This window comes from Hypanus sabinus, chromosome 2 (genome assembly GCF_030144855.1).
Source record: "Hypanus sabinus isolate sHypSab1 chromosome 2, sHypSab1.hap1, whole genome shotgun sequence".
NCBI lineage: Eukaryota > Metazoa > Chordata > Chondrichthyes > Myliobatiformes > Dasyatidae > Hypanus > Hypanus sabinus.
In genome coordinates, this window is record NC_082707.1 from 26,044,093 (window position 1) to 26,058,325 (window position 14,233).

The 14,233-nt window shown below is 42.3% G+C and overlaps 1 long non-coding RNA gene across 1 annotated transcript; it reads right to left on the reverse strand.

Annotated features, from left to right (window-relative positions):
- Nucleotides 1-2,275: 2,275 nt before the first annotated feature.
- LOC132407165 (uncharacterized) lies at nt 2,276-14,030 on the reverse strand. The gene is made up of 3 exons (XR_009516389.1): nt 13,896-14,030; nt 10,138-10,224; nt 2,276-2,752 (listed from the first exon to the last, which is right to left on the reverse strand). It is a non-coding gene; the product is annotated as an uncharacterized LOC132407165 (long non-coding RNA).
- Between the last annotated feature and the right edge of the window lie 203 nt (nt 14,031-14,233).

The following is a 14,233-nucleotide window of genomic DNA, read 5'->3' on the forward strand; positions in this document are numbered from 1 at the left end:
CTATGTTGAATTTGGCTTTTTTGGCTAATTTGGCTTTTTTGACACTGATCAACAGAAAAAGACTCGAAGTCAATGTCAAAACAAATCTCTACAAAGTGATCTAAAGTAATTACAAATATCAAACGTAAAATAATTGACTGCCTAAGTGTTCACCCCCTTCAATATGACTCACCAAAACATCACGAGTGCAGCCAATTGGATGTGGGAGTCACATAGTTAGTTAAATTGAGATCTGTTTTTGGGGACCTGTGTGCAGCCAAGGTGTTTCAATTGATTGTAGTAAAAGTACACCCGTATCCAGAAGGTCCAACTGCTGGTGAGTCAGTCAGTCATAGCTTGGCTTTGTGAACGGAGATTTAGAAAGGGGGCTGCCCACATCTGCTGCAGGCTCGCTGGTAGCTGACGAGGCCAAAATGGGACAGACAGACCCGGCCACAGCAGCTGCAAGGGAAAGGATGGTTGTAGACATTGGCATGTCCCTCAGCCTGCGCAATGCTTTTTTTAGGTGGAGTGCAGTGTGCACGATACTGGCCCCACCCTTTACACCCAGGGTTCATCTGCCATGGCCTAGCAGGCTGGGACGGTGACGGCAAGGGCCTCGGGTCGTAGGAGTTACATCGGGGTGTCCTTCTCCTAGGTGGATGGCCTGACAAGGCTGGCGAGTCCCATTTGCCCAGGTTTGGAGTCAGAGTCATCCTTCTCTTAGGCTGGCTGCCAGCCAAGGCTAACGAGCCCAGCCTACCCCTCCAGTGATACTGCCGGACACTCGGTCACGCCATGACGTAGCGAGCTCAGTGGAAACGAGGGGCACCGAAAGAGAATGTGTTGCTACAGACACAGTAGTGTAAGAGAGGCCATTTGCAGTAGGCCTCCTGCCAAGCAAGCCAGACAGTGACCATGTGGCGTTCACTACACCGGGAAAGGAGAGGCGATGTATCGCGCGTGCACTTTCCCTGGGTGAGCGGGACATCAGGCACAGACCTCACCCATCCCCCATGAGTCAGTATCCTGGCAAAAACAACACCATGACAACAAAAGAACACTCCAAGCAACTCTGCAAAAAGGTTATTGAAAAGCACAAGTCAGGAGATGGATTCAAGAAAATGTCCTTGTCACTGAATATCCCTTTGAGTACAGTTAAGTCAAATCATCAAGAAGTAGAAAGAGTATAGCATAGCTGTAAATATGCCTTGAGCAGTCTGTCCTCAAAAACTGAGTGACCATGCAAGAAGGGGTCTAGTGAGGGAGGCCAACAAGAAACCTATGACAACTCTGGAGGAGTTACAATCTTCAGTGGCTGAGATGGGAAAGACTGTTGCCCGTGTGCTTCACCAGTCACAGCTTTATGGGAGGGTGGCAAAGAGAATGCCACTGTTGGAAAAACACGAAATCTCAGCTGGAGGGCATGTGGAAGAATCAAAAGTCAGCTGGAAGAAGGTTCTATGGTCTGATGAATCGAAAATTGATCTTTTTGTCCATCGGACTAAACACCATGTTTGGCATAAGCCAATCATCGCACATCATCAATAACAAACCATCCCTACTATGAAGCATGGTGGTGGCTGCATCGTGCTGTGGGGACGCTTCACTGCAACAGGCCCTGGAAGACTAGTGAAGGCAGAGGGTAAAATGAATGCAACAAAATATTGGGAAATCCTGATGCAGTCCTTAAAAGAACTGGGACTTGGGAGAAGATTTGTTTTCCAGAAAGACCCTCACCCAAGCATAAAGAAATTGCTTAAAAACAACAAAGTTAATGTCCTGGAGCAGCCAGGTCAAAGTCCAGACCTCAATCCTATTGAGAATTTGGACTTGAAAAGGGCTGTTCACTCATGATCCCCATGCAATCTGACAGAGCTTGAGCAGTTTTGTAAGGAAGAATGGGAAAAAATTGTAGTGTCCCAATGTGCAAAGCTGATAGAGACCCACGGTGGAGGCCAATTCTCTGGATGCTTTCAAGAAGGAGCTAGATAGATATCTGATGGATAGGGGAATCAAGGGATATGGGGACAAGGCAGGGACTGGGTATTGATAGTGAATGATCAGCCATGATCTCAGAATGGCGGTGCAGACTCGAGAGGCCGAATGGTCTACTTCTGCACCTATTGTCTATTGTCTATTGACGAAGAGGGTGAATACTTATCCAATCTATTATTTTGTGTTTTATATTTGTAATGAATTTAGATCACTTTGAGATCTGCTTTCACTTTGACACAAAAGTGTCTTTTCTATTGATCAGTGTCAAAAAAGCAAAATTAAGTCCACTGTCATTCAATATTACAAAACAATAAAACATGAAAACTTCCAAGGGGGGGTGGCACTGTATACAGGTCGATTGTATGCCCATCAAGTGTCTGTACATAAGACGACTCTGACAGTTAGGATGCTCACTAACTGCACATCTGTAGAAGGTCATAGATATTTACATGTTCTCTTCAGCCTCCTCAGAAAGTAGAGGCATGGGTGAGCTTTCTTGATTGTGTAGGATGCTGTTCTAGGATCATTGGGAGTTATGCTAGATGTACACTCCCAGGAGTTTGGAATTATTTACAGTTTCCATTTCTGTGCCACTGATATAAAGAGACATATGAGTGGTATGAGTTCTCCTGAAGGTCACAAACATTTTCTTTGATATTGAGGAAGAAGTTATTTGACTGGAACCAGGCCTCAAGTTCTTCCACCTCCTCTCTGTAGGCTGTCTCATTGTTGCTGGTGATGTTCACCCCCACTGTTGTGTCACTGACGGACTTAACTATCCACAGAAAAAACTAAATTCAGTACATTAATAGGAACGAGTTCTGTCAACAGAATCTGGAAAGGATGTAAACCACTCCACTTCCCACATCTTGGGAGCTGCTGCATAGTGGCAGTAGATATTTTTGATGAAATTCACCATCTTTAACAGCCTTTGAAACCTGCAGCTAGAGAGGATCAGAGCCTCAATTCTGCATAGCAATCATGTAGTGTACTTGTGAGGAACAGCGAACATTCTTCTCCTGTAGGCTTCTATGATACAGACTACCTCAATGGACAAAAATATCAAACACTCTTGAGCAAAAAAAAAATTTTAAAAAAGAAGGAAAATCCTTTAAAGCCCATAGAGAGGATAGACAAACCAATGTCAGCATCTTCTCCAAAGCCAGCTTGCCTAGCACAGAGGCCCCAGGAGTACTCAGTTGACTTCACTGGCCAAATCATTCATTTGCACTCCTGAAACAGTTATTCTACTACAAACTGGATTAGGTGTTATGTAATGAACTGGAAGCAATTAGGGAGCTTAAGGTAAAGGAAGCCTTAGGAGTGGGTGATCACAATATGATTAATTTCAACTTGAGATCTGATAGGGAGGAAGTAAAAGCTGATGGAGCAGTATTTCAGTGGAGTAATGGAAGCTATAGTTGTATGACAGAGGATTTGGCCGAAGAAGGGATGTCAGCAGAGCCGCAATGGGTTGAGTTTCTGGGAAAAAGAGGAAGATGCAGGATAGATGTATTCCAAAAACAAAAAAAAACTCAAATAGCAAATTAGTATAACCGTGGCTGACAAGAGAAGTCTAAGCTAATGTAAAAGCAAAGAAGAGGGCATAAAGCAAAGCAAAAATTAGCGAGTAGATGAAGGATTGGGAAATTTTTTTAAACCCACTTAGAGCAACTAAAAGAATCATTAGGAGGAAAAGTTTGCAGATGATATGAAGGAACAGGTAGTGTTGAGGAAACAAGTAAGCTGCAGAAGGGCTTAAACAGATTAGAAGAATGGGCAGCAAAGTGGCAAATGAAATACAATGTAAGAAAATGCATAGTCATGCACTTTGGCAGTAGAAATAAAAGTGCAGACTATTTTCTCAACGGGGAGAAAAATCCAAAAATCTGAGATGCAGGGGGACTTGGGAGTCCTTGTGCAGAACACCCTAAAGGATAACTTGCAGGTAGTCATTGCTGAGGAAGGCAAATGCAATGTTAGCATTCATTTCAACAGATCTAGAATTCAAGAGGAGGGATATAAAGCTGAGGCTTTATAAGGAACTGGTGAGGCCTCACCTTGAGTACTGTGAACAGTTTGTGCCTCCTATCTCAGAAAAGATGTGCTGGCATTGGAGAGGATTCAGAGGAAGTTCACGAGGATGATTCCAGGAATGAAAGATTTATCATATGAGGAATGTTGAATGGCTTTGGGCCTGTACTCACTGGAATTCATAAGGATTGGGGGGGGGGGAGGGGGGAATCTCATTGAAACTTTAAAATATTGAAAGTCATAGGCAGTTAGATGTGGAAAGGATGTTTCCCATGGTGGGGAAGTCTAGAACAAGAGGGCACTGCCTCAGGATAGAGGGGCACCTATTTAAAACAGAGAAGTGGAGAAATTTCTTTAGCCAGAGGGTGGTGAATTTGTGGAATTTATTCCCACAGGCAGCCAGATCATTGGGAGTATTTAAGGTAGAGATTGAATTGCCACAACATGAAAGGTTACAGAGAGAAGACCGCAAAATGGGGCTAAGGAGAGGCAAAAAAAGGATCAGACATGATTGAATGGTGGAGCAGACTCAATGGGCCAAATGGCCTAATTCTGCTCCCATGTCTTCTGGTCTTATGGTCTAAATCCAAAGGTACACAGGGCAGTGATTCAAGAAAGGCTCCTGGAAAAGAAAGTGTAACTTCTGGAGACTCATGTGAATCCCAGACCTGGGGATGATAAGGTGGAGAAGGGGTATAAAGAACCTTGATTCCAGGCATTGTCAGCCCAGAATAATTGTTACAAGGTGTGCAGTCCCTGCCCAAACTAACCCTTTTTCATCATTCCCCCCAACCACCACAATGTCACTTCACCTGTGATGGGTCTTCATTTTCTACAGCCCGAGAGACTTATGCTGAGCTCAGATTTCTAGCACAGCTGCTTGATATTTCCAAAAGATCATAGTTGGTTCTGATAAAGTTTACAAGTAAGCAGCATAGTCTTGAAGGCCCACGTTTATTCAATATAAGACAATGGGGTTATGTTAAGTGGCTTGCATCAAACAAGACAACAATGGCTAAGTTATTTGCACCATTGTGACTGAGTTCAAAGAGCCTTGCAGACCAGACTAATTTGTCACTTAGTACATGTAGATCAAATATGGTGACAGGTACAGTTGATCAGTCAATAGTTGCGATATTTGTGCACTCGGAGAGTCAGCTCTCACAGCAATAATTTGGGGTGTCTGGGATCTCTGTCCCCAGAAGCTTTTAGACTACATGTATGAATTACTTTGTCCCAGCAAAGCTATTGGGAAAACATCACATGAAGATAATGTCAACTAGTAGCAAAACAGTATAAATGTTAGAAGCATTGGTGATTGATAAGAATGAAAGGAGAATGACAGAAAGACAGGAAAATTGTAACTTCAGAGCAATGAGCTGCTGGTCTCCCGCTCTTGTTGTTGCAGGAGTGATCTCTCTCTTGCACTCGATGGTGAGGGAGATGCTGTCTGAGATACTGAAGTGCTGGGTATGAACTATGGTCTTTGATGGACTCTTGATCAAGGTTTCTTTGGGAGTTTTTGCTATTTCTTCAATGGTGGAAGCGTGGTGAGGGTATTAATGCAAGTGGAGGGGACAGAGAATGGGTCAATGTTTCTGTTGCTGCTTGGGTGTTGGAGGGGAGGGGGATTCTGATGTTGCTATCATTCATTCTGTAGGGTTTCTTGATTCCCAGATGTTTCTGTGAAGAATAAGAATTTCAGGTATACAATTACCAATACTAAATTGAACCATCTGACAGAAAGAAGTCCAGAATTCATTCCTCAGTCTTTGGCTTCTGCGATGGAGGGTATGCTCTTTTGGTATGTAAGAAATCCTTTGTAGTTAATAAATCTTCTGTAACTTGGAGATCTCTTATAGATCAGAAATCCTCTGAGTTTTAAATGTGTGTTGAGAACTATTTATCTAAAATTAAACATGCCTCATTAAAAAGAAGATAAATGGTTTAAACTCCTTTGTTTGCTGGAAGTATTTCCTCCTTAGTAAGAGGGGGGATCTCACCACTCACTTAGTGGGTATTGGCAACTAGACCTCACTGCAGGCATTAAGCTAGTCTTTCAAGAATAGGTTGATACAGTATAACCTCCCTATAGTGAGGGTAACCGTAGATACCTACACTGAATAGGCCTTAACATCTCCTTTTGACTTTAGGGTTTTGCACTAGTGAACCCCATACCAATATACTTCCAGTACAATCCCCCCTTAAAACACCACCTGCCCACTTGTGACAAAGTTTGCATTTGCTTTATTGTTCACCCTTGAATCCACATACTGGAGTGGAAACAGACCATCCTCAGTCCCGAAGGATTTTTCAATGACAAAGTTTTAGTTTGTTTCACAGAACTGGGTAATAAATTAACAGTTTGTATTTTCTGACAAAGCTGTGAGACCTGGGTACTCACCTGCCTTACCTCAGCCAATTAACAAACCCTATGCAAATACTTACACAATTCTCAGCAAATTAACATGGAAGGGAACAGTTGAACTTTTTTGTGGAAATCAAATCAATTTTTAATGATTATATCAAGCTCGGTTAAAGAAGTGTAAAGGCCATTTTTTTTGAGCATGCAGATTGTCAACCACCTTTTCAAAGAGTTTTATGTCAATAAGTCATAGACCAGCTTCCAAAACATTTACACTTTCCCAATGATGCTTGTGAACAATTCAGGATAATTTGCTGCTAAGAGACTAAACACCACAGCCAGCTGTCAGTGATGAAGGTTCCTGAGGGTGTATTTATAACTCCAGTGCGACAGCAGTGGAATATGGGCTACTGGGACAATTTCACTAGCCCAAAGCCAATGTGTTCCATCAGAGTCAAATGGAAAGACTGTTTAGCCCCCTTTTGAATATGTCCCTTTTAGGCCAATGAGAAAAGCCTGTGAATGAAGCCGGCATGTCAGGGAGATGCAGAGTTGGTTTTAAGCTCTTGAGTCAGATTTTCTCAATACCCACCCCCCCCTCCCCACCACTCTCTTCTCTACCTACGCACTGCCACCTCGAACCCTGCCCTGTGTCAAGCCCGACCCACTCCTACCTTAACCCTATCCATTGCACACCTTTGAAATCACCTCCCAGTTTTATTGGCAGAGTCAGCTAAGACTTTGGTTTCTTGCTAGTTCTGGGTTGCATTGCCATTGGATAATAAGACATAGGGGTAGAATTAGACCATTCAGCCCACTGAGTCTGTTCCATCGCTGATTTATTACCCTCCCAATCCCTTTCTCCTGCCTCCTCCCTGTATACTTTGATACCTTTACTAATCAGGAACCTATCAATCTCAACATAACCAATGACTTGACCTTCACAGCCATCTGTGAATTCACCACCATCCAGCTAAAGAAATTCCTCCTCATCTCTGTTCTAAAGGGGTATCCTTCTTTTCAGAGGCTGTGAATCCGCCACTATGGAAAACATCCTCACCATGTCCACTCTGTCTAGGCCTTTCAATATTCAATGAGATCTTCCCCTCATTCTTTTAAACTCCAGTGAGTACAGGCCCAAAGCCATGAAACCCACCTTATACAAAGCTTCTTTCATTCCTGGGAAATTTCTCCTGAACCTCCTCTGGATCCTAGAAAGTTGCTGGGGATATCAATCATTCCTTGGAGCTGAACACAAGTGCTGTTAAGGGGACCGTGGCAGCACTGACGTTGCAAATAGTATTGCAAGGATAATGTTATTACTTGACACTATAAAAGGTTTAATCATTAAAACTCATGGTGGAAGAATTGCTTTTCAGGAAATAGCTCTGGTACAGAAACAGCCACTAAAAGAAGCTAACAACTGTCAATACTTGGTGCAATATTATCTGATGCTGGTATGGAACCCATTTCTCCATAATTATTCAATATTATCCAATACAGATAGTTCCATCTGTTTCATGAGACCAGAGCTGTTCTGTGCCTCAATTCCATGTTTCTGCTTTAGGTCTGTATCCCTTGGTATTTGAGAAAAATCAATAGATCTCTGCCTCTGTGGTATTTCCATTGTTTACATGTCTGTGGACCTTCTCTGATTGCATCACTGTAATTCACGACCTGTCCCTGATTGCCTCACAGTTATTAGAAATGAATTATGATAATTTTATAAATCAGACCTCTCTAATTCCAGCACAGCTCCTGAGGTGGAGAGAGATGAGGCGTTGCTATACAGCTCCCTAGTCAGAGCTCCAAAATTAAAAAAAAACGTTCAAAAGTGACAGAAAAGAATCAGCACTGGTTTTGGTTTCAGTCTCCTCTGCCCCCTCATTATTGATCTAATTGCTGATTTTCCAGTTGGCTGATGACACTGAACAGTTGCAATTAGTTCACAGCACAAAATATGAGTTAGCAACTGTGATGTCCAAAGTAGATTAACCCAGCCAGGAAAGTCAATTTCCAGTGAGTGTTCTGGGCTGAAAACGTTCTCAAACCCTTTAACTCTGCCTGCAGCAGAGAGTGGAGTGGAGAGGAGGTTTCCTATAGTTGGGGAGTCTATGACCAGAGAGCTTGGCCTCTAATACAGGGATGCCCCCTTAGAACAAAGATGAAGAGGAATTTATTTTACCACAGGGTTGTGAATCTGTGGAGTTCATTGCCGGAGACAACTGTACAACCCAAGTGATTGGGTATATTTAAGGTGAACTTTGATAGGTTCTTGATGAGTAAGGATGCCAGAGGTTACAAGGAGGAGGCAGGAGAAAGGTGTTCAGAGGGATAATAAATCAGCCTTGATGGAATGGTGGTGTAGAATCAATGGGCCAGATGGCCTAATTCTGCACCTATGTGTTTGGTCCTATGGTTTCAATAAACTGCCCCTGTCCAAACTGTAGCCACCCACACCTGTTGAAGAATCTCTGTTAAACCTTCACCCAATTCCTATTGAACTTTAATATCCTTCTATGCCTATCCACTCAGTTCCTCCACCTCTACCCATGCATTCCATGGTTCGAAGCTTCAAAATTTCAAAGTACATTTATTATCAAAGAATGTATAAATTATATAGCCTTGAGATTTGTTTGCTTACAGGCAGTCACAATGCAAGGAACCAAAAAGCAACGCACTTTAATAAAATAAGACCTACCAGCCCTGCCCACAGTTCTCATAGAAAAAAAGAAAAATAAAACACAAACACAAATCATATAAACAATAGCAGAAAGCAACAACAGAATTCTGAACAAAATTGAGTCCTTAGATCCAAATCCCCAGAACAGCCCATATTTGGGGAGCAAATCACTGTAAGGTTCCCAGTCATGAAGCACTGCAGCCAGGGTCAGTCTCACAGTCTTAGTGTCACGGAGAGAGAAGCCCCCAAACTACCTGGGATGGTGTTTAAATTGTCCGAACCTCACACTAGGACCTGCTGACATCAAATTGCTCTGTGGCTAAATTTTGCCAGTCTCGACCTCTTCCAAGTTGGCTCGGCACCCAGAGTGATCCAACCTTGCCCGAATCTTGCCATCCTGCCTTTCCAGTCTATATGGGCCAGCATTTAGATTGTCTAAACAGCAGATTGTACCTCACATTTGGACCCAGGCCTCGCCACGGTGAATTGCTCCGGGCCTTGAACACACTGTCCATTGGCTTGCTTCAGACCTGGATTTCACTGCCAAAGAAACCATTCTCGACATCTCCAATTAGGCTCGGCATTTTGAGCATTCCACCCTTGTACCTGGGTTAATTGGATGGGCATCGGAGCTCCTTTACCCCGTCTTCTCACCTCTGAATTGTTCTCCAACCAGCTCCAAGTGTGTCAATTTTGCAGCACATCATCAGGACACATACCTTTTGCCTTCACCTCACTTCTTCATTGCTTGTGGTGATAGTTTACCATTATTTGCTTTAAAAAAGTATTATTAATAATGATCTTAATTGAATTCCTTTGCTTTTGAGCTACCAGTAAGCTGTTGCATGTCTTTCAAACCATCTTAACTGGAAGTTGATCTATCAACGTCCATCTACCTTACCTGTCCACTCTTGTTTCTTCACCATCTTCTCACATACTTCATTCCCTGATCACTCTGCGCTGACTATTTTGGAATCAACAATGTCCTCACTTAATCCACATCCAGCAATGTTAGATCTGTCCATATAATGCACATTAATCTTAAACATATATTCCATGGCTCCTGTCCACTACTTACCATTGGTCCTGTGTCTGCACACTCTCGATAATCCAGTCAGTGCCATCTGCTTGCAATATCCATCTCTGTACCTCAAGTGACTTTCTCCTGCAGTCATAGAAGTAAAAAGACATGGGTCATCCTCAGCTAAGTTTTTCAGTTTTAAGGATAAGAAGGTACAGGAGGTACAGGAGCTTCAACACTCACACCACCAAGTTCAAGAACAAATATTACTCCTCAACTATCAGGCTCTTGAACCAAAGGAGATAGCTTCTCTCAACTTCACTCACCCCATCACTGAAGTGTTCCCACAACCTATAGACTCACTTTCAAGGACTCCTTATCTTATGTTCTCCATATTTTTTTGTTTATTTATTTATTATCATTATTATTTCTTTTCGTATTTACACAGTTTGTTGTCTTTTTCACTCAGGTTGAACGTCCAAGTTGATGTGGTCTTTCACTGATTCTATTATGGTTATTATTCTATTGAAATTGAAATTGAAAATGAATCTCAGGATTGAATATGGTGACATATATGTACTTGGATAATAAATTTACTTTGCACTTTGAGATTTTTTACAGAGATCGAGGAGTGGATTTCAGGTTCTCATCCAAGGTCATCATTTGTTGGCATTGGTGAGTCCTTGAGGTCAATACCAAAGATTGAATGTCAAAAGTCAATCAGAAATCATTGTCTGATGGCCTGAGCCCCAAGTCCACTGCAGAAGCTGAAGGCCCAATGTCCAAGAATCTAATCTGAGTCAAATAGAGGCTGTTGGTTAAGGTGGCCTGTAGTGGGTCAAATGACTGTGTGTGCGCACACGCATGCAAGTTGAGCATGTGGGAGGGAGGAACCAGGCTTGTTTTGCTCTTGTTGTTTTGTCACTTGTTGTGTTCTGTCTTGTTCTTACAAGCACTGGGAGATTCTATGTTAGCGCAGGAATGTGTGATGACACTTACGGGCTGCCCGTAGTACAGCCATTGGTGTGCACTGTGAACATAAACAACGCCTTTCACCATATGTTTCTATGTACATGTCGTAAATAAACCTGAACCCGAATTGGTCACACGCACCTTGAAACACATAGTAAAATGCAGTGATTGCATCAAAATAAATTAGCAAGGGTTCTGCTGATCAGCCCATAAGTGCCATCACACAGCCAGCACTAATATAGAACACCCAGACCTTACTAAATCTAACCTTTTTTCTTTGGAATGCAGGAGGAAACTGGTGAACCCAGAGGAAGCCCATACAGTCGTGGAGAGATGCACAGACTCCTTATAGTGGGAATTGAATCCCGATCTTACAGCTGGCACTGTAAAATGGTTGCGCTAACCACCCCTGTGCCACCCCTGAGCAAACACAAATAGAGACGTTCAGCCATTTTACCAACTCTTCAAAGATGCCTGCATGACAGCACAACAGTTCAAATGCAACCGATTTCATGTGACTTTTGAACACGTGCACACATCCATATGTTCTTTACGTGTTTAGTGATTACAATGAGGGCTACATGCTCCTTCTCACTCCACACTATGCATGGATAATGAACATCCTCCAAGGCAGCACCAATTACAATTCCTGTTATACCAGGAGTTCCCAACATGGGATCCTTGGATCCCTTACTTAATGGCATTGGTCCAGGGCATAAAAAAGGTTGTGAACCCCTGTCCTACATATTCACAAATGGCAACAGAAGACCAGAAGTAAACTTGTCCTATAATTAATCTAGGTGTATAAGATGATGAGAGGCATTGATCGTGTGGATAGCTAGAGCCTTTTTCCCAGGGCTGATATGGCTAACACAAGAGGGCACAGTTTTAAGCTGCTTGGGAATAGATACAGGGGAGAGGTCAGGCCTAAGTTTTTTACTCAGAGAGTGGTGAGTGCGTGGAATGGGCTGCCGGCAACAGTGGTGGAGGCGGATATGATAGGGACTTTTAAAAGTCTCCCGCGTAGGTACATGGAGCTTAGAAAAATAAAGGGCTATGAGTAACCTTAGGTAATTTCTAAAGTAAGACAATGTTCAGCACAGCTTTGTGGACCAAAGGGCCTCTATTGTGCTGTAGGTTTTTGATGTTCTATGTTTCTCATTCACTGAAATCATGGGGACCTTCACCTCAATTCTGATTACCCTGCTTAACCCACAATAGATAAAACAAAAATGAAGCGCTTTGTTTTTCAAAATAGTCAGGAATATTGTCACACATCCAAATACGCACTCCTGATTTCTTTGGGAATCCTCTATGATGCTGTGTAGGGAAGTCTGGACATAAACCACGTATCCGCATACAATAGTAATTGAAATTTGAATCCGGAATAACACACACAAAGTGCTGGAGGAACTCAGTGGGTTAAGCAGCATCTATGGAAAAGAGTAAAGAATAAAGATGTTTCCGGATGAGACCCTTTGTCAGGTTGAATCCAAACAGTTTTAGGGTGATTTTGTAGCTTCAGAACTAGTTATTGTTCAAGCACATGCAGCAAGCCCAATACATGAGCTAAAATTCCCCTCTTGTCTAAGTGCCATTTCTGTGCTGTTTCCTTGATGCAAGGAATCCCACATGGGTCTGTCTTGCTCAAAATGTTGCTGCCATCTAGTGCAAGGTGAAAGGCCAAACAGTTCATTGAAATTTACAGTAAATGGCTCCATATGATCCTGCACGTCAGAATGGTTTAATACAGATTTTATAAAAGAAAAAAAGTTTCTGATGTTTTCTGAGGAAATAGGTAAAAGTGATTTGCATAAATGGGTGAAAGGACTGTAAATTAGAAATATGGGCAGCACAGTAGCAAAGTGGCTGGAGCAGGGTTTTCCAGCCCTTTTTATGCAATGTGCCCCTACTATTAACCGAGGTGTCCATGGGACCCTTAGTCTACTCTATTGTTTAACAGCACCAATGATCGAGGTTCAATTCCCACCACTGCCTATAAAGAATTTGTATGTGTTTCTAGCAGGTTCTTCTGTTTCTTCCCACATCCCAGGGAGGTGTGGGCTAGTCAGTTGTGAGCATGCTTGTGTTGGCACCAGAAGCATGGCAACAGTTGTGGGCTGCCCCTGGCACATCCTCAGACTCTGCTGGTTGTTAACGCAAAACATTGTGTTTCACAGCATGTTTCAGTGTTTTGGTGTGCATGCAAAAATTAAAGCTAAGCTTAACCTGAAAAACAGAAACTGTGCCAGATGAAGAAATGCCACAACACTGCAGAAAAATGGCTCAATAAGTTTGAGTTGAACAGAAAGAATTTTGTTCATTGTCTCCTCCTTGAGGACACCAGTGCAGAGAGGCAGAATGCAAGTAGTTATAGTTACCAAATGATCTGAATATAATGAGACTTTAAATCACTTATAGGTGTCAAAACTTACTTTGTTTTATTTGACAGATAGGTCTGAATTGTTAAAACTGAGATCATCAGTTCTTCTATTACTAAAGCCAATGCAGATAGATGCACTATAATCAATCTTTCTCACTTGTTGGAGACAGTAATTCTTCGCCACAATGGTTTTGCAGCAATGATTTGTAGCGAGAACTCTGATACTTCCCCCTTTAATATCCCACAAAACTTGACAGGTGTAGGAAATGGAACATTGAGTGACAGAGACAAGTAATTGGCGTTTAGTGGTCGCTGACAGCAGATTCTCAAACCTGAGTGGTACAATGCAGGAACGTGCAAGTAACCAAGGGTGACGCGGCACTTCTCTTCAATGGCTGAACAATCTGAATGATTTTAACAGTGACAGTAGTTATTGGTGCCTCATGACATTTCCACTCACAGAGAAAAAAGCATGGTGAAATTTCACTCTTGAGTATTCTCTTGCTGAAAGCAATCTATTTTCTTGACTCAGACTCACAAAGAGAGCAGTTAAGCACCCATTGAGGATTACCAAACTGGGACACATTAAACACCGCTGTCAGAATTGTCCCCTCTGAAAGGTTCTGGAAAGCAAATAGAACATAAACAAAATTGAAAAAGGTTAACGTTTATAAATTGAGATACAGCAAAGTGTTCATTCACAAAACATTATGCATCCATGACATAAGATAACGTTCTTCAGCAATATATTAAGAGCACAAAGTAATTGACTTATGGAACCATGACAGCTATTGGCTA